Source organism: Mastomys coucha, unplaced genomic scaffold (genome assembly GCF_008632895.1).
Source record: "Mastomys coucha isolate ucsf_1 unplaced genomic scaffold, UCSF_Mcou_1 pScaffold21, whole genome shotgun sequence".
NCBI lineage: Eukaryota > Metazoa > Chordata > Mammalia > Rodentia > Muridae > Mastomys > Mastomys coucha.
The window spans coordinates 17,449,432-17,476,551 of record NW_022196904.1 but is presented as its reverse complement, the minus strand read 5'-3'; the positions used below and the strand labels follow the sequence as shown (position 1 = coordinate 17,476,551).

The following is a 27,120-nucleotide window of genomic DNA, read 5'->3' as shown; positions in this document are numbered from 1 at the left end:
TTCACAGAGCAGTCATCTTGAGCCTGTACCAAAACTTTGGCATGTTACTGATTTCCAGGCAAGCTCTCTTTCTGTTTGGGCCTCAACATGTTCTGCTCATTTTCTATGCTATCTCTCTATGCAAATTTATTGTGTTATACATAGAAAAGCTGGTAGACAGCTATGAATCCTATAATTCCCTGGCATGCAGCCCCTACTGTCCTCAATATAATCAAATAGAGAGGATGGAGAGTCTGACCACATACCTGAGGAACAGTGAGAAAAATGAGCTCTGAGATTCCCTGAGAGTCATCATTTAGACTATAGCTATTCATTGTTTCAAACCCCATGGTGTCAGTCTTAGGTCTGCAAAGTCCTCCTCATCTTGTATTTTTAAGGTATATTGATTGAGAAGTCTGTAATTCCAGGATGACCAACCTCATGTCCCAAAATGATACTCCCAGGAGAGGCAGAACCAAAAACTTGGGTAGGAATAGGATGGGAAATGGACTCTTTTGCTTCATTCAAATGAAACCTGAGCTTGTGGCCTTAGTGACAGAACTTAGGGTTGGAGGCAGTGGAGAGTGAGTTCTCAGCATGCATTTAAAAAGCATTCGACACCTGTTGACTTTGTGAGATTCTAGCTCCTGTAAATTTGTGCTGAGGCATTTTAATTCCCTGGCATGTAATGGAATTCTGATTACTCTTTCTTGGTATAAGATTGAGGGTCCTGGAACCCACTTTCATTTTAGGAGTGTCAGACTGCAAAGCCTTTAATCTTTACTCCTCTTCCTGTACCTTATGCCTTACATACTGTGACAATATTCTTCCAAGAATTTGTCCTGCATCCCATTGTGATCTCTCTGTTTGTCTTGGTGTGATTTTGTCTCTTTCTTTCTCTCTCTTACTGACACCTTCTGTCCCTTTTGGTTTTTACATATGCTTTTGCAAACTTGTGCATCCTACCAGAAACCAAAAGTCAGGGGTCTACATTTTGTTGTACAAATTTTTCTTGTTTCACAGTTCCATAGCACTTCTGGTGCTGAGGTGTCAGAGCTCCCGTTTACACAGCACTACTCTTGTTCACCTTGGAGGTACTTTGTAATTCCTTGGCAGTATTTAAAGCTGCCCATTCTTGGGTCTTATCCCCCAGAAAATGTGCAATATCTGACTTTGCAGTACTAGTTACCAAGATTCTAGAATCACTATTGTAGAAACTTTAGAAATGAAATCTAGTCTTTGGTGGACCAATACCTGTAGCATAGGCTCCTAACAACATAATAGAATAGATAGCACCCCAAGTCCTACTGAGTGAGCTCATGCAGGCAGGGCACCATCCATCTGAACACATATCCTTTGGTGGTCTTCTGTCTGTATAATGAGTTTTATAATCACCATAATTTCCCCGTACATAGATCCAGAATAATGTGAGGTATGGTGAGAAGAATTTGCAGAGTAGTCACCATGCATGGAGGACAGCACAGGCAAAATATTTCTGGTAGAATGCATGCCTGTACAAGTTTGAAACATATAAGGGAATGTTGAAGCTGCCATTTGTGCTGGCAACTCTTCTTAAAGGGTCAGCATCCAGAAAATTAAGGTAGAGTATTTGGATACTGTGCCGTAGGTCACCTGGTCTTTATGAACTGACCCTGACACAGAAAGTACCATCTATAGACCCGCTGGAGACCAGATGAGACTAGCATTAGGAACCAGAACTAAGTGCCTTCTGTACTGAGTGGGTCTCATTGTCCATCCTAGTACCGTTAAGCAGCCTGGTCCTATGTCTTACTCACCAGTATGGGAGGGGGGAGTTCTCTGAATAATGTGTAGTTGCTTTGGTAAATGATACCAGGTGAAAAGACTAAACCGGCTTCCTCCACTAGCACATCTTCTGGTAAACAACAGTTTAAAATCAGTGTTTTTCAGACTAAACTGTCTTTAGTGGACAGTGTGGGCTGATGCAAATCTATTCTCTCTCAGACAGCTAAATACTCCCCGCCATGAAAACATTCCATCAGCCATTCTCAAGGAGCAGTTTTGGGATGGCCAAATCAACCACTAAGTATACTCATATAGTCTTCCCTGTAATTGTTGTAGAACATGAATAGAGTTATAGACATGAAGTATAACTCAGTATTAGAGTATTTGTCTAGTATGCACAATGCCCTAGAAAGACTCTGACCCCTAGGGGCTTTCAGAGGAACAAAATTAAGAATTCAATTCCATCTGAGTTATTGACTACAAAAATAGAAATGTCTCTATAAAGGCATTTATGTCACTCTAACCTCCAGCCACCCTTCCAATCTCTACATAGATTCTATTTTTTCTTTGTGTTCTTATTAAGGCCAATCATCATTCTTGGGTGAAAAAATTCTGTAGTATATCAGTAAAGTGTAGATATATCTATATTTATATTGTGTATATATCTGTATACATGTATATGTATATATATATACATATATATACACACACACACATACAGTTAGGTAGAAGGTGAGAGAAAGAGAGAGAGAGAGAGAGAGAGAGAGAGAGAGAGAGAGAGAGAGAGAGATGCAAATAAAGATATAGATATTTTTCCAAAGGTCATACTTGCTGATAAAGGGCTTAAGAAACTTGGGAGGCAGAGGCAGGTGGATCTCTGTGTTCGAGGCCAGCCTTGTCTACAGAGTGAGTTCCAGGACAGCCATGGCTACACAGAGAAACACTGTCTCAAAAAACCAACCAACCAAACAAACAAACAAAAACAAAACAAACAAAAAAAAAAACAAAAAAGAAAAAGAAATTCCTTGGTTGAAGGATTGAGATACTGGGATGTTACTGCCAAGTATAGAAACCTGAGTTACTTCTTTGGGAGCCACATGATAGAGAGAACAGACCTCCCATAAAGGTCTTCTAGTCTTCGTGTGTGTGTGTGAGTATGCATGTGTGCATGCGTGTGCATCCATGAACCTAACATAAATTTTATAAAACTGACCCAGAAGACCATGGTATAAACAACTGTTGAGGAATCCTGCAGACTTCCTTTTCCTAATGTCTCCTGACCCCTTGCTGGTAACACTGAAATTGTTGGCTGCTTCATTTAAACCCTGAAAGAAGGCAATGTGAATGCTCTCAGGGAGGCTGTGGTGTCCTTAACCATTATGAAAGCAGCAAGAGTTTCATCTATTACATCCTGCACTCTGTGAGGTGAGTCAAAGCCTCTTCTCATGGAGAACCAGGCAGGAAGTTGTCTGGATATGTGTCACTATTGAGAGCAAGGACTGCCCTCCTTCATGACCACACTGTTATATGCATTGACCAGGTTTTTGCTTCCGCTCACATTGCCCAGTTAAGCTCACGGGGTTTCTTTCTATTCTCTCATAAACTTGAATGTGAATGGTTACCCTTCTGTGACCTATTTTTCTCCATAACCCACACAGCAAACAGGCACTCTTAGGTTAAATGTATTCTTGATGCTCCCGGCTAGCCATGAAGCAAGAGCATTGTGTCACCATGTTGTACAGACACTGACACACACCTAGAGAACCTCCTGATATTTTTTCTGGCCTAACTATTCAGTATGCCATTCCTGACATTGGCTGCTTTCGTTTTCTGAAGCTCAAAAAAAAATGTAATTTGTGCCCCTGACAGAAGTTTCAAGAGCCATAACTGTCCCAATGTCCCTGGCTTCCTTAGGCACTGCTCCTCAGATGAGCAGAAGCTCCTCATGATACATGCCTGTCCCATACTGAGTGGCTGTCGTGGTACTTGAGGAAATCCTGTCAGCTCACCGGTTAGAAATGTGAGCTCTAGACTAGCGTGGGTACTGCCTGGTGTAATTACTTCATTTTGGTATGAAGGTCCAGGTATTTCCATACCTTTCTGTCTGATGCTCTAATGCCAATATATTAGTATTTGTTTCACTTGAGAGACTTGAGACTTTTATTACAGTTTGATCCACAGAAAGTGTAGAAACATAGAAACACAGCTTCAAAGTATCACTTAAAAAAAAGGTTATTTAGTTGTGGTCTTTGGAAATCCTTAATTAAGCTCAGAATTCATGAGGCCCAAATTCTTCCAAGAAGTCTTCTATATGTCACTGTATAACCATCTTTATTTACCTATTTTGTGTATCTTAATGGGGCAGCTCTTTTCTCCTCAATTTTTCAGCATAGTGTGATTTTTAGTTGAATTTAGTTGCTGATATTGATGGATAGGACTTCAAGAAAGGAGTGAGATATTATTCCTGCTAAAGTTTGGAAAGTAAGAACTTATTTTTTTCAAGTTGGAAGAGCTAGATTATTTCCAATCAAGCCTGGAGTGATCTATGACTTTGAAAGGAGCAGCTGTTCCATGATATGTCTCAGGAGGGTCTCCTACAAATGGTATTTCAGGTCCTGGTCAGTAAAGGAAGAGCATTAGGATGAAGGCAATGATATAAGCAATTCCATCTCTGAACATTCTGTTGTATCCTAGAGAACTCTTGGCATTGCCTGTGATGTCAACACTATCATAGCAACACCAAGTGCTCTTCAGGTATTCAACCTCTGTGTATAAGATCCTGCAAAGGCATGTTGACAAGGTGGAATTGTCTATGTGTGAGAGAGAATAGGAAGTCTAGAGGGAGAGACAGACACAGCTTGGATTTCATTTTACTGTAAATAGCAAAAATTCGTGGTTCTGGGGAGGCATAGTGAGTACTAGACAGAACTTCCTGGAGGAGTAGCACTTGAGCTGGGCTTTCCAGAAATGGAAATGGGCACAAGAAATGGAGCTTAGTCAGCACTGTGGGTGTGTCCGCTGTGGGGGTGTGGTGAGGAGGTGTGGGCGTGGCCAGCAGTGATGAGCAAGTCCCAGATGAGGCTTAGTCAGCACTGTGGGTGCTGTCAAGATTGACAGCTGTGACCAGTCACATTAAAAATGCTTTACTCAATTCATCTGGAGACAAATACATATTACCTAAATAGTTATCCCCTTCAAAATTGTACAGATAGATACTGGCCAGCCATTTCTTTCTTTTTGTAGGTGTTTAGTAACATCTAAAAAACCCTGCTGGGGTTGTTTTAATTAAACAAAGCTGATGGTGTAAAAATGAATGTTTGAAGGTAAGACACAAGCCTTGTGCTAGATCTTTAACTATCCGTTGAGATCTTTGAATATCAAAGCCTTTGCTTCACTTGTGAGTCTGCTAAGTTTGGAACCATGTGCATGGAAAAACTTTTGTTTTGAGAAGACAATAATTATGTAAGGTAGAATCTATCAGAATAAGAATAAAACAAAACATTTAGATATAAAATGAATTTGCTCTAGGCTTGATATTTCTTCTTTTAGTATGATGTCTTCCATCTTCTGAGGATCTCCAAGGGAAATTTAGAACAACCAAAGGAGGAGTGGTTTTCTGTTCTCTGTGGACTGGACTCCATGGTAATGAAATTTCCCATCAGGAAATTCCGTATTCTTGGATAACCTAATTTCCATTTTCCTTGGGGCAGGAAAATAGGTGTTGATATTATGAAAAAGAAGAATATAAAGGCAGAGAAGAGAAAAGATAGAAGCTGATTTCACATAGAACAGCAACTCCTTTGCTTATCTTTGGCAAACACTTAGTCTAACCCTAAATCTGATATTTCATGTTTGTGTGATAGGCATACTATTGACTCCGTGGAACCACCCAGAATAATGGTGGCCCCCATAACCCTAACCCTGAGCCTAACTCTGAGACTTACCATAAACCTTTAACCCTATTTTAAAGCTTACCCCTTAATTTCCTATTCACTCTAATCCTAATCCAAACCATAATGCTCTAATCCCCTAACCCTAACCCTAAATCTAACCCTGCTTTATGTGGGGTATATTTCTTAATGATACCTTTTGAAGTGAGAAACCCTTCCTTAATTTTGATCATCTGAGATGTTAAGATCCACCTTTAATCTAGGCTGTAGGTTGTTTTGGTAACCTAGATATATAAAGGACATTGAACAAGGTTGTTCTTTTTTTGTACTTGCACTACTTTTTTACAAAACAAAGGTGATGTGTTTGTTCTTTTACACCTGGTATTAGGAAGTACTTACTTCTGCAGAATTCTGGTTTTCAGAATTCAGAACACTGAAGATCAGCTGTAATACCCTGCAACATGAAATCCAACAGGCCTTGATTTTCCTAAATTCCCTTGGCTGACATTATTTATTGGGACATTTTATTAAATACAATTTCTACATACATACATAAATTCATTCTCTCTATGATTTCAGATATGTTTATCTAGAGAACCTGTACTAATCCAACTGTGTTTTTTCTCCACTGTGCCACTGAAGAAGCTGTGCTGGCTAACACTAGTGCTCAACAGTGTTTGTCCTCTGTTTCCAGCATTACTCCCAGGATTGATACCTATCACCTGGAGAACGGGAGCTGCAGTTTCCTGGAGCGCTGCATGAAGCCAGAAAACTAGACACTTGTTTCCTAAAATCACTCTTTAATGTTAAGACTCTGGGCAGCTTTCCACTCGTGGGTCAGATTGATACCTCCACTGCACCTGAGTAATGAGGTATGCAATCTGGATTTCAGGAAGAAGGTGGCAAGTGCTGTGCGGAAAGCTCAAGCAAAGTCAGCAGTCAGGTAAGTGCAGAATCATGACTCACAGAGGAGAGGACCAGGCAGCTGAATAGCCTGAGCTGGAATGATGAGTTCTTCCGCAGGGCTGGGTGGGGTTAGATTCCCCTTGGAGAACAGGCACAAATGCTAATGGAGAGCAAACCCCTCCAGAGATCTAGAAAAAGTCTGTCCCGGCATTGGAAACACACTTTAACCTTTGAGACTCATTGGCCAATCAAGGCCTCATGTCAAACAAAGAGGCAGGATCTTCCTTGTGCCTTTTTGCAACTTCACTCTGGTTGTATAGGCTTGAATTGTTCTCTCTGCCCTGCTTTGTGCTCTGATGTTGGTTGCTATGAGGGGAACTCTGGGAAGCTCTGAAATTGAGACAGGGTGAGCACAGGATCACTGCCCACTTGCCCAAATAGGAGCAAGTGTCTGAGCAGTGGGAGCTGACATTGTGGGTCCTCTCTGGGGTTGGATGAAAAGCATCAGACAGACATGAGGATCTGTGAGGTCCCTTGTGGTGCTCCTCACAGTGACCACTAAATAATTTCACTGTCATGGCTCATTCTGAATCTACCCAAACCACTTATATCATTGGCTTACTTGTGTGAACATTATTGGTGTTTTCTTTGAGTCTGCAGCACGTGTCCAAGCCCTCTTAGCTTTTAGAGTATACATTTACAAGACAGGGATAAATCGTATAGATCTGCTTTCCCACATTACTTGTTTTTGTTTGGTTTAGTTTTTGTTAATTTTTTTCTGCTGCAGATTTTTTTACATTTCTTTACCATATATGTTTAGTGATTTGATTACTATGTGGCAAAACGACTGGTTTTTCCAATATATTTCGTATTTTGGATGGTTCTTGTACATTAATAGGCATCTTCTTCTTTAGTTTAAAGTTTTTCTCTTATGATTTCACTGAAAATATATTCTATACTTTTGAACTGAAATTCTTCTTCTTTTATTCCAATCATTTGTAGTTTTTGTCTTGACATAAGTTGCAGAGTTCCTGGTTGTTTAGTGCCAGGAAACGTTTAGAAGCCACATTTTTTGACCGATGTATCCCTATTATTCCATTCATCTTTAATGCTTGAGATTCTCTTTTCCATTCCTGTTTTGTGGGAGAAACTTGCCTAAGTAGTTGTCAGTGCAGGGGAAATTTCAATGGCCTGCACTTAGGGATGTATCCATTCTCGCATCCTGTTCTCTGTCTTTGATCTGCCTCCAATGACTGTTTTATTTCCCATTCTGAGTGAGATTCAACCATGCTCATTTGGGCCTTCCTTCTTGTTTAGCATGTTTGTGTCTATGGAGGGTAGCAAGTATATCCTGTACTTTATGGTTATAATTCACTTGTAAGTGAGTACAAACCTGCATGTCCTTTTGGGTCTGAGTTACCTCACTCAGGATGATAGTTTGTAGTTGTATCCTTTTGTGTGCAAAATTAATGATGTCTCTGTTTTACTTGCTGAATAGTATACCATTTTGTAAATGAACCACATTTTCTGTATCCATATTTCAGTTGAGTGATGTCTTGTTTATTTTCAATTTCTAGCTGTTAAAAATAAAATGGCTATCAACTTAGTGGAGTACATGCCCTTGTGGGTGTATGTCTAAGAAGGTGCCCTAAGTATAACACTTCCTCCTGCTGAGGCTTAAATTGATGGAAGGAGTAGGCAAAGTGTTTCCTAGGCCCAGGAAAGAATTTTAAATAAAATCTGCTGCACCTGTGGTCCAAGTGCGGAATAGTCCATCAACTTAGAAGCCAAACTTGACAGGATCATAATATTCTGCTGCATCTGGAAACTGAAAGATGAATACATCAAGGTCATGGATTCTTCTCTATGGTTTCAGTTTGGCCCAATTACAGCCATCTTTTGGCAAAGTAAGAGCCCCAATGCAGACTCTGTGAGAGTTCATTGCATTGAAGTTGTAAGAATGATGCTTAAGTTGCATTTTGTTACCACATAATGTTGAGAGATGTAAGGTCATAATACATATGCTAAGTAGAGATGCATTCAGGCAGAAGAAGTACCCAAAGTGAGGGATGTATTAGAAGTTACAGAAATGGAGCCATCTAAGCCTTTAAAAATTGAAGTTCAAGGTGTTTGAAACAAAGCTATGGAATTTGTTGTTTGCTCAGCTGTGTTTCTTGCCTTGGTGCAATCTTCTCTCCCTATGTGTACATTCCTACTTACTGGAATGGGGAGGGGGTATTCAGTGTTATTGTAACTTGGAAAGATATAACTTGTTTCTGATTTTACAAGATGTGGCTTTCAATATAGCCTTAAATGTCAGAAGAGACTTTAAACATTTGAACAGTGTATGAACTTCTACAGATTATTGGGATCACTGAAGTTAGACCGAATATGTTTCCATGACAAGATAAACATGACCCTATAGTGACCAGGGTCAGCATGCTTTTGATTGAAACAAAAAGCTCCTATATAGCATGATGTCTTTGAACACTTGTCTGTCTTGTCTGTCTTTCTTTGTGGAGCTTGTGTTAGCACTTGTAGGAGGATCCCATCCAGATCCCTTTTGGGGAAGAAGATAGTGTGAATATACTCAAACATTTTTCTTTCTTTCTTTCTTTCTTTCTTTCTTTCTTTCTTTCTTTCTCTCTTTCTTCTTTCTTTTTTTGTTCCTCCAATAATTTATATATTCATTATCACCCCAATCACTGTCCCTACTGTACATCCCCTGTCCTCATAAAATGAGTAAATAAAATAATTAAACAAGTAATACTTTAGGAATTCATTTCCAATGCCAAACAAAATTTAAGATACATTTGGCACAATTTGATCAACATAAAGCATTAAAAATAAAATGCCAACTGGACAGTGGTGGCTCATGTCTTTATTCCCAACACTTGGGCTGTAGAGGCAGGCGGATTTCTGAGTTTGAGTCCAGCCTGGTTTATAGAGTGAGTTCCAGGAGAGCCAGGGCTCTTCCGAGAAACCCTGTCTTAAAAAACTACTACTACTACTACTACTACTACTACTACTACTACTACTACTACTGCTACTACTACTACTAATAATAATAATAAAATGCCAACATATATAACCTCAGTTATTCATATTTGTAGGACATGTGTACTACAGCCACTGGTTGCTTGTTGGTTTTTTTTTTTCAAACTTGATAAGATTAGAGACAGTTGGGGAATGTGGAGGTCAATAGAGAAAATGCATCCATAAGTTGGTTTTTAGTCTAATCTTTGTGGGATATTCTTTATTGATGATTGATGTTCGAGGACTCAGCCCTTCCTTACAGTTATATCTTAGGCAAGTGGTTCTGGGAGGCAAAAATACAGCCAATGGGGTTGAAGAGGTGGATCAATGAGAAAATGCAAACACTGCTCTTTCAGAGGACCCGAGTTCAAGTCCCAAAATCTACATGCTACAGCTTAATGTTGCATGTCATGGGGTTCCATGTCTGTGATGTGCACACATATAGCCCAAAATATAAGCATACAGAAATTCCTGTTTCATGCCTCCACTTTTTGACAAGAACAGACCCTGGATGTGTCTCAGCACCCAATGGCATTTATAGCTTAGATTTCCAGATGCCTTCACCACCCACTAACAATAATTTTCAAATACATATATAGTCACAAATTCACATTCCTCCTGCCACCAGCCCCACTTTTATTATAGCAATTTCCATTCTAATTCAGTTCCGTTTATTGATGTGTAAAAATATCCTGACCAATTCAACTTTGTGGAGAAAGTATTTGTTTGCTTGTTTTTAAATTTTATATGTATGGTTGTTTTGCATGCAGGCATGTGTATGTATCACGTGCATGACTGATGCTTGCAGGGCAAGAAAAGTGAGTAACATCCCATGGAACGAGAGCTGCACATGGTTGTTCTTCCTATAGGAACTGGGAGTCAAACCTGGCAACTCTGAACGACAAGGTGGTGCTCTTAATCACTAAGCTTTCTCTTTACACTTTTGAAATTCTCCTTAAATGTTGCCGATAACAATTAATTAAAGTGTATCTCTCCATTCTCTTAGGGAGATAAACAACTACTTCAAATCCAAATTAATTCTGTCTCTCTGTCTCTGTCTCTCTGTCTCTGTCTCTCTCTGTCTCTGTCTCTGTCTCTCTCTCTCTCTCTCTCTCTCTCTCATAGTAGAACATGTGAAAAACAAGATGCAAATATGCTACTTCTCTTTGGAGAGCTGCTTTTCATAGTTTTTCTTAGTAAAGCATACACCACCACTTGAAATACTGTGTATGTAAATTTTAGTATTGTCACTGATTAAAATTTGAACACACATGCCCACAAATACACACACACACACACACACACATTAAAATAGTGACTTAGTCACTCTTTTTTTGCTGTGAAGTGACACCATGATCAAGACAACACTTAAAGAAAGCATTCAATTTGGGGCTTGCTTACAGTTTCAGAGGATATTGGAGAGGATATAAGGTTTTGTCTTCAGGACTGTCATCTTGCTTTCAGTTTACATAGAACAGCAATGCCACTCAGGGCTTAGGGATCTGTGTGGAAAAGCAGGGAAAAATATAAGTGGCATGGGTGTTGGGTGACATTAACAAAACAGTGCCACTAAGGCAGAAGGGATGGATAGTCGTACACACCCACAGGGCTTTCTGAGCATCCATGAGACTTGTGGACGATCCAGTCATACCATCTCCCAGTGTTGACAAAGAGACATGGAGACAGAAAACACATTATAAATTTAGAATACATGGCAATTTCTGTCAAGCAACATTCTTTTATTTTAGGTGAGATGGCCCTGAAAGTCTCCTGTGGTTCTATTGTGTAGTTGGATACAAGGGCCAATGGAGGAGACTTGGATAGCAAAGTAGAGAATTTCATAGAGGTATGAAATTGACAAAGAAGGAAATAAATAAAAGTTAAGCATCTATGTATGTATATTAATCTAAATAATGCTTTCATGTCACTACACATATCCCTATGTTAGAGTAGCGGTAAAGGCTCACAGAGGAAATCTGGTCAAGACAAGAGCATCGCTAGCCTAGGTACATGTATAACATTGCACCTCTGAAAGGGAGTCCCCTGGCTGAGGGAATACCCTCAGGATAGGAGGTCCAACCCTAACAATGTGGGCCTCCCTTGAGCTACGCTAAAATAATAATCAGAAAGTATTCTTTTATGATATATTGAATCTTTCATTTCCCCCAATTCACACTCTGTTATAGATGATAACTGGTTCTTTGTAAGTATGCCCACGTTTCTGAATTATTTAGATAAGCATTTTTCTTGTCTTTTCCTAAAAATGCTTTTTTCCCAATATTTTGTGTTTCACATTTTCTCTAATGGCCTTTTCCTGTCCTTTGTTTGTTTGTTTGTTTATCTGCCATGTACTGGCTGTTATCCGTGCTTAACTCAGTGGCTTGAGTTTCCCTGCTTCTCCTTCTCACAGCTATAGCTTGCCTTTCCTGGTCTTTCTTTTTCTAGGTTATAACCTGTTCCTGGAGCTTCTGTTTGAGTCCATTTTAAATTCTTTTATTAATGTTATTAAGAATCCCAAATACAAAAGGCATCAGCTTCCCTGGCATCATCTAGTAAATGCCACAGGATCTCAAATCCTTGCTGAAACCTGTAAGGGCTCTTGACCCCCTCTCTTGTCTAATATCTTCACAAATATGTGAGCAGTTTGTCCATACAATTTTAGGGAGATGTGAACTGGGTACATAGAAACAGTGGATATGAAGTTGGCAAGGCTAGAAAGGAGTACAGGATATGGATATTCTTCTAAAAGAATTTTGGTATTTCCACCATGGAGTAGCAAACACAGACTTGATCCTGGCTATGGAATGGAAAGATGGATTTGAGTCACTGCCTCATTCCCTGTCAACAAATAACATGGCGCCCAGGATGGTGTTAGTTGTTAAATTTCAAACTTATGTCCATGAGTAAGGGATTAAAATCTTCCCTCCCTTATACAGACAGTGCTACAAGCTCCTTATAGCTATCCTTGAAAAAAGGACACGAAAGAAGCAGCTACTGCTCAGTGACTTGATGTGTGGGATTGAGATCGACAGAGTCATTCACTTCACACATGAGGACCTAAGTTTAGTCCCTGTAACGCCGACTCTATTGACATTTCACCTACTTTCTTGTATCCTGGGATAAAAGTGTTTGTAAAACACCTGATAAACTGATAAACACTCCCATAGCCATGGCCACGCCCATCTGAAACAACACACCCACACCCACATCTGTCTCATTAACTCACTATAGCCCCTCCCTGAGCTGCTCTGTGATTCCTGAGTTGATCCCAGTGACTTTGTGACACTGCCTTGACCCACTGATCTGTCACTGTGACCCATGTGACCTCACCCTGACCTCTTGACCCCACAACTCTCCAGATCATCCAGAGGATCTAGACTCCCTTAACTGGTCCTGGTCCTGGTCTTCGAGGACCTGGGGTGGAGCGACTTCCTCCAGCAGGACAGGAGGTGTAGGGTGTGGCCTTGGAGAATTCCAACGGAGGGGGCCGGGCCTCAAGGGGCTTGTTGCCCAGGGGCCAGGGCCTCTGGGGGCTTCCTGCTCAGGGTGCGGGGTTTCCAGGGGCTTCTTACACACTGTAAACCAGGTCAATCATGAGAACCGTGGAGACAGGTAGGACTGCAGAGGGGAGTGTCCCACACTGTTAGCATGTCCCGCTGTGAGGGGCATGGTGAAGACAGGTGGGCATGGCCCACAGGTATGAGCAAGCTGCAGACTAGGCTCAGTCAGCACTGTGGGCCTGTCCTGCTGTGAGGGGCATGGTGAGGAGGGGGTGGGTGTGGCCAACAGTGATGATCTTATCCTAGTCTAGGCTTAGTCAGCACTGTGGGCATGTCAGGCTGTGAGGAACATGGTTGTCTAAGGAGGTGTGGCCCTCAGAGTGGGTGGTCTTCATGATTGTCATCACAGTGGGCCTGGGCAATGACTCGGGTGTGTGACTTGTGATGGCATGGTCGTCACTATGGGAATTCTCAGTAGTCCTGGTCACCTGAATTGGTATGTCCCTCACAATCTGTGTAGCTTGGGATGGGCACATCCCTCACTGAGGTGGGTGTGTCCCTCTCAGTGGGTGTGGTCAGCCTTTGTGTGAGTTTCCTTCAAGATGGCTGAGTCCTCACTGAGGGTGTGTACTCGCAATAGGCATGTCCCTCCCCATGGGCATGCCCTCTCCAGTCTATGTCCTCATCTTGATGTCTCCCCCAGGACATGTTGGTGCTGGAGGTGGAGCCCAACATCAATATTCTCAGTGAATTCTCCTAAGACCATTTCTATCTCATCTACTGCAAGTTCTGAGAGCTGGATATGGACCACAATCTCATGATTGACAGCCGTGACCTGTCACATTAAAAATGCTTTACTCAATACGTCTGGAGACAAATACATATTACCTACATAGTTATCTCCTTCCACATTGTACAAATATAGGCCAGCCATTTCCTTCTTCCTGTAGAGTTTTAGTAATATAAAAAGCCCTGCTGGGATGATTTCAATTAAACAAAGGTGACGGTGTGAACATGAATGTTGTTTAAAAATAAGAAACAAGCCTTGTGCTAGATCTTTCAGTCATTGTCTATTTATTTGTTTTGAAAGAGTCTTGACTGGAAAAAATAAATTTAAGTTATTCATATGTGAATGTTTCTATGAAAATTCCATTATGTGTATAACATATTGAAAAGCCCAGATGTGCTATTCTTATATGAGTGAGAATAATATCCATTAGGAATGAAGTCTACTGCTCTAGGAGTACTCTTTTATATTATAATAATTGAGAACCTTAATGGATAGAGATGATGTGTACTAGAACTGGGATAGGGTACAATGAGGTATCATTGTGACCAGAAGGGTATGTTACATACATCATGTCCATAAAAATAGACATTAAAATTTAAATATATACGCTTATGTTACCTATTCCAAATAATGATTCAGACTCAATATTATTTTATATTCATTTTATCTGTGTGGATGTATTTATTAAAAATATTTCTGTCTTTTCATATTACATTTTAAGTTTAATTTATTATGAATAAAATAATTTTTGGCCATGTTCAACACTTAAATTTACTTGTAATGATGATATCATGTGTATAGTCTATACATAAGTAATAAAAGGAAAATTTCAATAAGCTATGAATTTTTGTTTATTGCTTTTTGAATTTCTGTTTTCATAATTTTCACTCTAAAATGCAAATTTCACATACAGAGTTATTTTTTACAAATATAGAGCTTTATTAAACATTGTTAGCTTGGGAAGAAAGTAAGGCAGAGATGTCTAGAGGAGAAGAGTATTGAAGGGCAATTCATCTCAGAGGAAATTTAGCTGCAGAAATAACCGACATTGAGATGCAGCCTAGGGTAGCATGAATGTTCTTTGCTGGCAGCAGTCTGTCTGGCTCTTCACAAATAATCCTTTGATTACCTGTTGGGATCTGTGAATATCAAAGCCTTCTTTGTGAGTCTGTTAGTTTTGGAAGCATGTGCATGGAAAAATTTTCAGTATGTTTTGAGAAGCCAATAAGTATGTAAGGTAGAATCTATAAGAATAAGAACAAAATAAAACATAAAGATATAAAATTAATGCATTCCAGGTTTGATATTTCTCCTTTAGTAATGGGAATGCTATTGACCCAGAGAGACAATCAAGAATCATGATGCTGACCATTTTGTCTTGTACCATGTGGTTATATTAACTTAACTAAAGGATATCATTATCCAACAAGGGTACCAGGTTCCATGATGGCTTCCATCTTATGAGGATATCCAAGGGAAACTTCTAACAAACAAAGCAGGAGTGGTTTTCTGTTCTATGTGAACTGGACTCCATGGTAATGAAATTTCCCATCAGGAAATTCTGTATTCTTGGGTAACCTACTTTCCATTTTCCTTGGGGCAGGAAAATAGATGTTGATATTATGAAAAAAAGAACTAGGAAGGCAGAGGAGAGAAAAGATAGAAGCTGATTTCACATAGAACAGCAAATCCTTTGCTTATCTTTGGCAAACACTTAGTCTAACCCTAAGCCTGATATTTAACCTTTGTGTAATAGGCATACTATTGACTCCGTGGGACCAGCAAGAATAATGGTGGCCCCCATAACCCTAACCCTGAGCCTAATCCTGAGACTTAGCATAAATCTCTAACCCTATCTTAAAACTCACCCCTTAATTTCCTATCCACACTAATCCTATCCAAACCATAACCCTCTAGTCCTCTAACCCTAACTCTAACACTGCTTTATGTGGGGGATATTTCTTAATGATATCTTTTCAAGTGAAACCCTTGCTTGATCTTGATCATTTGACAAGTTAATATCCACCTTTAATCTAGGCTATAGATTCATTTGGCATCCTACATAAATAAAGAACATTGAACAGGGTAGTTCCATTTTTGTACTTGCCTTTCTTTTTTACAAAACAAAGGTGATGTGTTTGTTTTTTACAACTGGCATTAGGAAGTACTTATTTCTTCAGAATTCTGGTATTCAGCATTCAGAACACTGAAGATCAGCTTTAATACCCTGCAACATGAAATCCAACAGGCCTTGATTTTCCTAAATTCCCTTGGCTGACAGTCTTTATTAGGACATTCTATTAAATACAATTTCTACATACATAGAGAAATTCATTCTCTCTATGATTTCAGATATGCGTATCTAGAGAACCTGTACTAATCCAGCTGTGTTATTCCCCATTTTGCCACTAAAGAGGATGTGCTGGCTAACACTAGAGCTCAACAGAGTTTGCCATCTGTTTCCAGTATATCTCCCAGGATTAGTTGATACCTATCATCTGGAGAACGGGAGCTGCAGTTTTCTTGAGCCCTGCATGAAGCCAGAAATCCAGACTCTTGTTTCCTAAAATCACTCTTTAATTTTAAGAATTTGGGCAGTCTTCCTCTCGTGGGTCAGATTGAAACCTCCACTGCACATGAGTAATGAGATATGTAAGCTATTCACCTTGATTTCAGGAAGAAGGTGGCAAGTGCTCTGCGGAAAGTTCAGGCAAAGTCAGCAGTCAGGTCCTGGTTAAGCGCAGGACCATGACTCACAGAGGGGAGGAGCAGGCAGCTGAATAGCCTGAGCTGGAATGGTGAATTCTCCCCAAGGACTGGGTGGGGTTAGATTCCCCTTGGTGAACAGGCACAAATGCTATTAGAGTGCAAATCCCCGAGATCTAGAAACGTTCTGTCCCTGGACTAGAAGTACACATTTAAACTTGAGGAGGGGTGAGACTCACTGGTTAAAGAAGGCCTCCAGGCAGACCTGTCAGTCAGACAAAGAGGCGGGACCTTCCCGGTGCCTTTTTGCAAGTTGGCTCTGGTTGTGCAGGCTTGAATTGTTCTCTGTTCTCTGATCTGTTTTCTACTGTTGGTTGCTGTGAAGGGAAGTTGGGATGCTCTGAAATCGAGAGAAGGTGAGCACAGGATCACTACCCACAATTTGTAGGCGCAGGGAGCTGAGTAGAGAGAGTTGGGGTTGTGGGTCCTCTCTGGGGCTGGATGAGAAGCATCAGACAGATGTGGCCATCTGGGAGGTCCCTTGTGGTTCTCCTCACTTGCTAGATGAGGAGGTGACAGCTGAAAAACTTCACTATCATGTATGATTCTGAAACTGCCCAAAACATTTAGACCATTGGCTTGTGTGAACATTATTGGTGATTTTCTTAGAGTCTGCAGCAAGTGTCCAAGCCCTTTTAGCTTTTAGAGTATACATTTAGAAGACAGGGATAAATATAATAGGTCTTCTTTTTCACATTACTTTTTGTTTGTTTGTTTGTTTGTTTTTAAGTTTCTTTAACTTATATGTTTAGTGTTTTGATTATAATGTGGCTCAATGACTGTTTTCCAATATATTTGGTATTTTGGATCCTTCTTGTACCTTAATAGGCATCTTCTTCTTTAGTTTAAAGTGTTTCATTCCTGATTTCACTGAAAATATATTCTAGACCTTTGAGCTGATATTCTTCTTCTTTTATTCCAATCACTTGTAGTTTTTGTCTTCTCATATGTTGCAGAATTTCTTGTTGTTTAGTGCCAGGAAACTTTTAGAATCCACGTTTTTTTTGACCTTTTGTCTATTCATCATTAATGTTTGAGATTCTATCTTCCATTCCTGTTCGGTGTGAGAACCTTGCCTCAGTAGTTGTCAGTGCACAGGCAATTTCAATGGCCTGCACTTAGGGACTTATCCACTTTCTTATCCTGTTCTCTCTATTCTATCTGCCTCCAATGACTTTTTTTTTCCATTCTGAGTGAGATTCAACCATGCTCATTTGGGCATTTCTTCTTCTTTTGAATTTTTGTGTCTTTGGAGGGTAGCACGTATATCCTGTACTTTATGGTTATAATTCACTTGTGAGTGAGTACAAACCTGCATGTCCTTTTGGGTCTGAGTTATCTCACTCAGGATAATAGTTTGTAATTGTATCTATTTGTGTGCAAAATTCATGATGTCTCTATTTTACTAGCTGAGTAGTATACCACTTTGTAAATGAACCACATTTTCTATATCCATATTTCAGTTGAGTGATGTCTTGTTTATTTTCAATTTCTAGCAGTTAAAACTAAAATGGCTATTAACTTAGTGGAGTACATGCCCTTGTGGGTATATATCTAAGAAGGTGCCCTAAGTATAACACTTCCTCCTGCTGAGGCTTAAATTGATAGAAGGAGTGGGCAAAGTGTTTCCTAGGCCCAGGAAGGAACTTTAAATAAAATCTGCTGCGCCTGTGGTACAATTGAGGCAGGAGTGTATCCATCAGCTTAGAAGCTGCATCTGGAAACTGAAAGATGAATACATCAAGGTCATGGATTCTTCTCTATGGATTCAGTTTAGCACAATTTTAGCTATCTTTTGGTAAAGTTAGAGCCCAAAGCTAGACTCTGTGAGGGTTCATTGCATTGAAGTTGTGAGGATGATGCTTAAGTAGCATTTTGCAAGCACAAGTTGTTGAGAGTGGAAGGTATTGAGAAATATGCTAAGGAGAGATTCATACATGGAGAAGAAGTACCCAAACTGACATATGTATTAGAAGTTACAAAAACAGAACCATCTAAGCCTTTAAAAATTGAAGTTCAAGGTGTTTGAAACAAAGCTATGGAATTTGTTGTTTGCTCAGCTGTGTTTCTTGCCTTGGTGCAATCTTCTCTCCCTATGTGTACATTCCTACTTACTGGAATGGGCAGGGGTATTCAGAACCACTGTATTTGGAAAGATATATCTTGTTTCTGATTTTACATGATGTGGCTTTCAAGATATTGCCTTGAGTGTCAGAAGAGAGTTTAAACATTTGAACAATTTAGGAGCTCCTACAGATTATTAGGATCACTGAAGTTAGCCTGAATGCCTTTCCATGACAAGATGAACAGTGACCAGGGTCAGATGCTTTTGATTGAAACAAAAAGCTCCTACATAGCATGATGTCTTTGAATGCTTGTCGGTCTCGCCTGCTTTTCTTTGTGGAGCTTGTGTTAGCACTTGTAGGAAGATCCCATCCAGATCCCTTTTGGAGAAGAAGATAGTGTGTATATGCTAAAAAAGTTATTTCTCTTTCTTTCTTTTTTTGTTTCTCCAATATTTTTTGTGTGCTTTCAGTCCTCCATCATTATTCAACTGTGTTCCTCCAATAATTTATATATTCATTATCACCCTGATCACTGTCCCCACTCTATGTCCTTTGTCCTCATAAGCCCTCCCCCTCTCATCTCCTCTGCTTATCTTTGAGAGTCTGTGTGGGACAACTGGGTAACCCCACACCATGGTGAATTGAGCCTCTGTTTGATTAAGTGCATCCTCTCTCAGTGAGGTCAGACATTGCTGCCCAGTTAAGGGAACAGATTCCAAAGATGGCTAGGAGCTTTAGGGACAGCCCCTGCTACAGTGCTTGGAAAAACAAACTGAAGATTGAGCTGCACATCTGCTCCTTATGTGCCAGGGTCGTTAGTGCAGCCTGTGTGTGCAATTTGGTTGGTGGCTCAGTCTGTGAGTTTCTCCCAAGTTCTAGGTCAGTCGAGTCTGTTGGTCTTCCTGTGAAGTTCCTACCCTCTTCACTGCCTTCAAACCTTCCCCCAACTCTTTGATAAAGGTCACCAATGTGTATTCAATGTTTGACTGTTGTCCTCTGCATCTATTTCTGTCCCATGCTGGGTGGAACCTCTCAATAGACAATTACCCAAGGCTCTGTGTGGGAGTATAGCAGAGTATTCTTAAAATATTCCCGAAACAGGAGCCTAACAGAGTATCCTTTAAAATGTCATGGATTGGAGCTTTCCCATATGGTAGGTCTCTAGTACGGCAAATTTTCATTGGCCAACCCCTCAGTCTCTATTACAGCTTTACCCCTGGATTTCTTTTTATAAAGGACATCTTTTTTTTTATGCGTGTCTACTCTGTCATGGTTGAAACTGATCCTTCAGCTTTCTTCTCATGCTCCCTTACATTCACAATTTGGGCTCTGTCCCTAAATCACATGAGATGCAGTATAAATATTTGCTATTATATGTTAAGCTACATTGAAAGACTGTTGGATTTATATTTTTAAATTTATTCTTTTTGTTATTTTTGTTTTTTTTTTTTTCAAGACAAAATTTTGCTGTGAAGCCCTTCCTGTCCTGATAGTAGATATAGAAACCACAGAATCCACATGATATAATTCTGCAAAATAAGCATTTGGTTTTGGGCAGCTTTTAATCCACATGTTTAATTTTGAAATTTGGCAGAATATATAGGAATATTTGTACAAATATATATTATTTCTCAGGATAGCACATGCTCATGACATTAATATCACCTGAAACTTCATTTTCATTGTATTCCAGCTGTATGATTTTCTGCCTAAATGTTGTGTTTGTTTTGAAATTTTTGAATCAGTAGGAATATTTTGCCTCAGTGCATGAATATGACTATCATGTGTGCCTCATTATTTGCCAAATGATGGCCTTAGAACTCCTGATCTTCAGGATTGGGTAATTCTTGGTCTCCATGTACATGATAGAAATTGACCACCATTTTGTGGAAGACCAGCCAGAGTTTTCTACTGCTGAGCTACCTCATTTTCCTGCTCGACGTTGCTTATTTATGATAAGCATTTATATTACTAGTATTTTCATCTTTCTATTTATAACTGTTTAAACATGTATTCTCATTTAGCAAATCTCCTTTTACTGTATCATTTTAAATGGGTGCATTTCATGTTTCTGCAAGAAGAATACAGAACCGCAGTGAACGTATAATTCTTTGAAGGAATTTCATTAAAGTACTGTGAGATCTCTCTATCATTATTGCTTCCTTCGTTGATATTTGCAGGGGAATGAGTGTCTTAATATGTAACTTTTGCCACCCTGAATCTTGCTGCATAGACCAAGCTGGCATCCAGCTTAGTGATATATACCTGTCTGCACCTCTGGAAATAAATACATGAGCAAATACACCCAGATTTCCCATCCTTTATGTAGTTAGTAATTGTTCATACAATTTTACGGATGTGTGCTCAGTACTGTTGATCTGTTTTTCCCCTGCATCTCCATCTGAAATAGCAGTTCTCTCACAAGGCTATATCCTATTCAAAGATTTCAAAAGTGACACAAGTAAACCTTATAATTCAAGTTCTTCCTAAAATGACATGGTGATTAGATTATAACTTCTGTGTCAGGAAATAAGTGGAGGAAGCTCCAGAATTGTATGATTATATAGTCAAAAGAGCATACATTTACTTTATAGTGATGTCAATGTCATGTTTTGTATTGTTTACGTATATGGGATATTTTAGGGGGTAGTAACTTTTGATGATATGCATGTGAACTTCACTGGGGAAGAATGGAAGATGCAGGATTCTTCCCAGAGTCTCTACAAAGACGTGATGCTAGAGACCTACTGGAGACCAACTATCCCAATGGTATAGGTAAGACTGAGAATTTTCTACTGCTCTTCCAAATAATGTAGAAAAGGTTTCTTGGTTATTGATGATCTTCTGTTATTTCATTTGTGAATAAGATTGAGCTGAATAAGTCAGGTTCAGTGCTGTGAAAATTCACAGTAACTTGAATTTTGCCTAATTTCCAAGACTATGCCATTTATTTTCTGGTATTGTATTAGGCTACAATTAGGAGACCATCAAACTGAACAACAATGTAGCAGTTCTAGAAGGTATGGAGGGTAATTTGTACTTGTTAGCTGATAAAAATAGGTCTCTGATGAAATTTTACTGTGTTCTGGAAGCACTAAATAAAAACAAGCATGTAAAATATCAATCATCAAAGTATATCTATGATTATAATATTCTCACAAAACTATGTATCTCAGTGTAAACTAGCTGATTTGAGTTCACAAGGCATTCCTTTAAGTAAGAAGACATAGGAACAATGCCTTAAGTGATATCTTTATTTGATTTGTAGCTCCGTAAAAGCTATGCTATGGAACAAGCAATCTTGATAGTCTCATAAGATTTATATGTTGTACACTAAATAGTGATAAATATCTATCCAAAAGTTTCTAATAAGCAAATGGTCCATGGTAAACTTTTTGATACTCATATGCTTGTAGTGACACTATTAAATTTATTATGAGGTCAGTGTATGAGAGTCAAGAATGTTGTCATGGAGAAATCTTAATTCATATATAGCAAGTATACAAGGAACAAAAGGTCAAATGTTGTGAATTCAATGTGGAAACCTTTTATTTGTTCTTTGTTTAATGGGTATATCATTAAAAGTCAGAATGGTGATAACCATGTGAGCATAGGGATATTGAAAGGGACAACATACCACTTTCTATTCCAGAACTATGAGAAGATATGTAGTATTCTGCCATTGGTAGACTTTCTAAACAAGATATACCTTTGAATTAATAGGCTTTCTGACTTTAACCGGAACATCCTCAAGGTCACACTGCAAAAATTGCCTATTGATACTAGAATTTTGGAATTTTTTTCCCATTTTTCCTGTCTCACAGCCCTATTGTGAGATTCACATTACATTAAAATTATGAATGCAATCAGAGTTACAAAGTTTGCATTGTTCGATATTTCTTCAGATACATGAAATACATCACATAGAAATCTCATATAGAAAAAAGATATTATGAGTACTCCATTGTGTAGATGTACCACAATTTCTGTATCCATTCCTCTGTTGAGGGACATCTGGGTTGTTTCCAGTTTCTGGCTATTATAAATAAGGCTGCTATGAACTTGGTGGAGCATGTGTCCTTCTTACATGTTGCAGTATCTTCTGGGTATATGCCCAGGAGTGGTATAGCTGGGTCCTCCGGTAGAACTATGTCCAATTTCCGGAGGACTGCCAAACTGATTTCCAGAGTGGTTGTACCAGTTTGCAATCCCACCAGCAATGAAGTAGTATTCCTCTTTCTCCACAATCTCTCCAGCATCTGCTGTCACCTGAGTTTTTTATCCTAGCCAATCTGACTGGTGTGAGGTGGAATCTCAAGGTTGTTTTGATTTGCATTTCCCTGATGACTAAGGATGTTGAACATTTCTTTAGGTGCTTCTCAGCCAACTGAGGTATTCATCAGTTGAGAAATCTTTGTTTAGCTCTGTACCCCATTTTTAAATAGGGTTATTTGGTTCTCTGGAGTCTAACTTCTTGAGTTCTTTGTATATATTGGATATTAGTCCTCTATCAGATATAAGATTAGTAAAGATCTTTTCCCAATTTGTTGGTTGCCGTTTTGTCCTATTGACAGTGTCTTTTGCCTTACAGAAGTTTTGAGGTCCTTGCTTCCCATTTTTTCTCTCTAGCCCTCTGTGCTTTCACTTACCCATTTCCATCCCACTTCTGACCAAGTGGTCATGGCCAGCCTCTACTTCTCTACTTTCTCCCTGTCTCTGCCTTTCTCTGCCTCTAGTACCCTATTAACTCTCTCCCCCGATGGCCTAAATAAACTCCATTCTGTACTGTACCCTCATGTGGCTGGTCTCTCAGGGGGAAGCGATGCCTTGACCTGGGCCTGCCAAGACACCCCCTTCCTCAACACTGTACCACACCTCATAGAGTATATCTCAATATTTCCTTATCTTTTTATAAACACAACACCAGATACTGGAACATGAACTTGTGATATTGAAGTTATCTTGGAAACCACAAGATTTTGAGATGTCAGGGCTGTGGTGTACCTGATCAGGAAAATTGCTCACTGTGAATAAAACTAGGCAAAGAGAAAGAATGGTGCTCCATTGAAAAAAGCAAAAAGGAAGTGTAGATCTGAAGAAGGATTTGACATCAGATATTGGGATGCATTGTTTGGAGATTGGCCAGCTGGCTCTTGGTCTGGTTTTGGTCCATTATTTCCTCATCATGAAATCTAGAAATGTTGAAGAACATGCTGTGAATTTGGAAGTACATTATTTGCATTTTCTTTTTGAAAATATAGAGGATTGCAGTTACATGATTGGATGAATATCAGAAAGGTCTTTGTACTCTGGATTTTATTAAATTTGAGACTGCTATATATGATGGGACCTTTTGAAGTTGGACCTTATATATTTCTCATTATGCTATGTTTAAATATGGTCCCCATACATTCATGTGTTTGAACAATCATATATGGGCCAGGCAGTAGAACTGGGTAGTTTGAATATACTTGGGTCAGTGAGTGGTACTACTAGGAGTTGTGGACTTGTTGGAGGAAGTACATCATTGTAGGGGAGGGCTTTGGAGTTCAACTGAGTTCTGAAGGAGCCTCCTATTATCTCTCTAGAAGACAATCTCTTCATGGCTGCCTTTGAGACAAGATACAGAACTCTCAGTACCTTCTTCAGCATAATGTTTGCCTGCATGCCAACCATGCATCCTACTATGATGAAGGTGCACTAAACCTCTGAAACTGTAAGCCAGCCCCAGTTAAATGTTTGCTTTTATAAGAATTGCTTTGATCATGAAATCTATTCCTAACAATAGAAACACTAAGAAAGAAAACTTGTGAGAGTTATTTAATTTTTTGAAGTCTTTGCACAATTCTGTAGTCTTCTTCGTCTAAGAATCTGTACTGGTGAGAAACCTTGTGAAAGTGTTTAGTATGGTGAAGCTTTTGCACACCTCTACAGTCTTCATCATTAGGAAACTCTTCATACTGGAGAGAAATTTTATGAATATCAGCAATGTGGTAAAATCTTAAGTTATAGGGTGACTGAGGGCCAAAAAACCTCAAACATAAGAAGATGCAAATGATATGGATTTATAGTAAGCATGTCACTAATGATCAATCAGAGCCACAAAAATATATGCAAAAGCTTAGGTATAAGACCCCACCCCCACCTTGAGCCAGAAAGTTATATAGCTTCATAAATTGAAAACCACAAATTCCTGTGCCTAGTTACAGCTACATTTTACCCCCAATCATGATTTTTTTCTCTTGTTACTCTATGTCAACTGATACAGAATGTAGGTTTAGCGTTTAGCCTATCATAGTAGTTTGTTCATTTGTTGTCAGGCCCATATTTTGAGGATGAAAACACATATGCAGTAGAGGGTACCAAATATTATCCATACTGTTTCTCTCAAGTTGTGCATTTTCAGACATGGAAAGCAACATTTTGTGTTATAAGCTGTCACACCAGATTGTCCAGATCGTGCGTTTTGTTTGAAAGCATAATATAAACCCTAATTGTTTCCATTTTGTGGACCATGCCTGATTTCCAAAAAGGCGATAAGATACCAGCTTCAAGAACAGACAATAAGTCCCAGAAACTATGTCATAAAACACCAGTTTTAGAAGCAGTCCATAAAATCCAGAACAATATCTTAAAACCCTCTCTCAAAGAACAGACTGGGGATAACCACAAAAATGGAGAAATATCTCTTCTCAGAATGGGCTATCTGTAGCCCCATTTAATCACATGGTTGAATGTTCATGACATAGGAATGCAGACTACTGACCACCTATGACCCCCTAGAACCCACAAATGAAATGTTAGATTACCTGATCCTTCTACAGAGTCCCCTGATTCCCTATAAGAAGGTCTGAGTGCCTTTTTCTGTTGTCATCATTCTAGAGAATGGTTAAGTCCTGCATGCTAGTTTTTGCTGCACGATAAACATTCTTTGTTTTTGCATACGGAATCAGGGGCCTTCCTTCAGCGATTTTCAGAATATTACCTTTGGTGCCTTGGCAGGGAAACAGTGGGGTCCTGCTTGACCTGACAGTAGAGAGGGTTTTGTAGTTGTCTTTGTTGTTGTTGTTGTTGAGAGCAATCGACTCTCAGCAATGGGTGAGTCAAGCGTGCCTCTGTTTGCTGTGTGTATCTTGATTTTGTCTAGTTCTGAGTAGCTTTTTGTCTTGTTTAGGGTTGATTTGTTTTCATTTGTCTTCACAATGTGGAGGACAGTGGAGGTAGGGTAGACATTCTGGTAGCTTCCTCCTTCCCTGGGGCACAGAGGATGCTTCTCAGACCCCTTCAGTTGCAGACAGAGAGCTCCATTCTGACCCAGGATCTGGTGGAAGCTAACAGGGTCTTCCAAGCTGAGGCAGCCAACTCCAGGATAGGCTGCCATCTCTGGACTCCTATCCATTGAAGTCAGGACAACACAGTCCAACACAGGCTTTGGTGACGACTGGCAGGACCCTCCTGATTGGCAGAGATAATTTTGGGGGCTAGGTCACCATCTGCTTTCTTTTGGTTTCTTTTCTGGACCCCCTGTAGGCTCATTTCCATATTTCTGTCTTTATGTTTTACTTCCTTTTTTTATTTTCTTGAGAACTACCATGAAGCAGACCTCCAGCTGCATGTCATTGGACCTTGTCCAGTCACCCTTTAAGGATTACAAATGCCTGGCAGGGAATTTGGGCCTGACTGTACTGGGGAGACTGACTGGTGTTTTGCAGGAAAGAATGGCCAGTTTTCAAAGTGGAATAGCCAGAAGGAGGCCCTTTCCACCTTCCTACTCTCTACTTGGTTAAAAGTTTTGTGTATGTAAACCCCGGGCACCCTGACCAGGTTCCACACATCACTGTCTGGCAACATCTGGTAGAGAGCACGCCTACTGGCTGAAGCCTTGCCAAAGAATCTTAAGCTCCTATCCCACATCAAGGCCACGCCCAATTGTCTAGGCCACTCCCTCTTACCAATGTCACATCCAATTTCTAAGACCTCCACTTAGTGGCCAGTCCCTACACTACCCAGTCACTCACTGATTCACCTGTCACTCCATGCCTGTTTGTGCCCTGTGCCATGAGGGCCCTGCCCCTCATGTAGCCCCTCCCCTTTTCTCTAGGCTCTACCTACCCCATCATTTGCTTCCTGTCCCTGCCCTGATTCACCTGTCACTCCACATCTGTGTGTGTCCTGTCTTAGCTCTGCCCATTGCCCCTACCCCTTGCCTCTAGGCCCCGCCCACCCCATCACTCACATTCTTTTTTTTAGATGTTTTCTTTATTTACATGTAAATTTCTCCTTTCCCAGTTTCCCCTCCAAAAAACAAACAAACAAACAAAAACAAGAAGAACAAACCCCTATTGCCTCCCCCCCTCCCCATGCCTGCCACCCCACCCTCTCCCACTTATTGGCCCTGACATTCCCTTACACTGGGGCACAGA

General features: G+C 39.9%; 1 long non-coding RNA gene across 2 annotated transcripts in view; it reads left to right on the top strand.

Moving 5' to 3' along the window:
- Positions 1-4,514: 4,514 nt before the first annotated feature.
- LOC116101786 overlaps positions 4,515-27,120 on the top strand; it is a 24,579-nt gene continuing 1,973 nt past the window's right edge. The window contains exons 1-4 of one of the 2 annotated variants that reach the window (XR_004122923.1): positions 4,515-4,618; positions 5,293-5,385; positions 6,328-6,576; positions 24,286-24,413. This is a non-coding gene — a long non-coding RNA (uncharacterized LOC116101786). The remainder of the gene's footprint in view (positions 4,619-5,292; positions 5,386-6,327; positions 6,577-24,285; positions 24,414-27,120) is intronic. The other variant, XR_004122922.1, reaches the window with a different exon arrangement.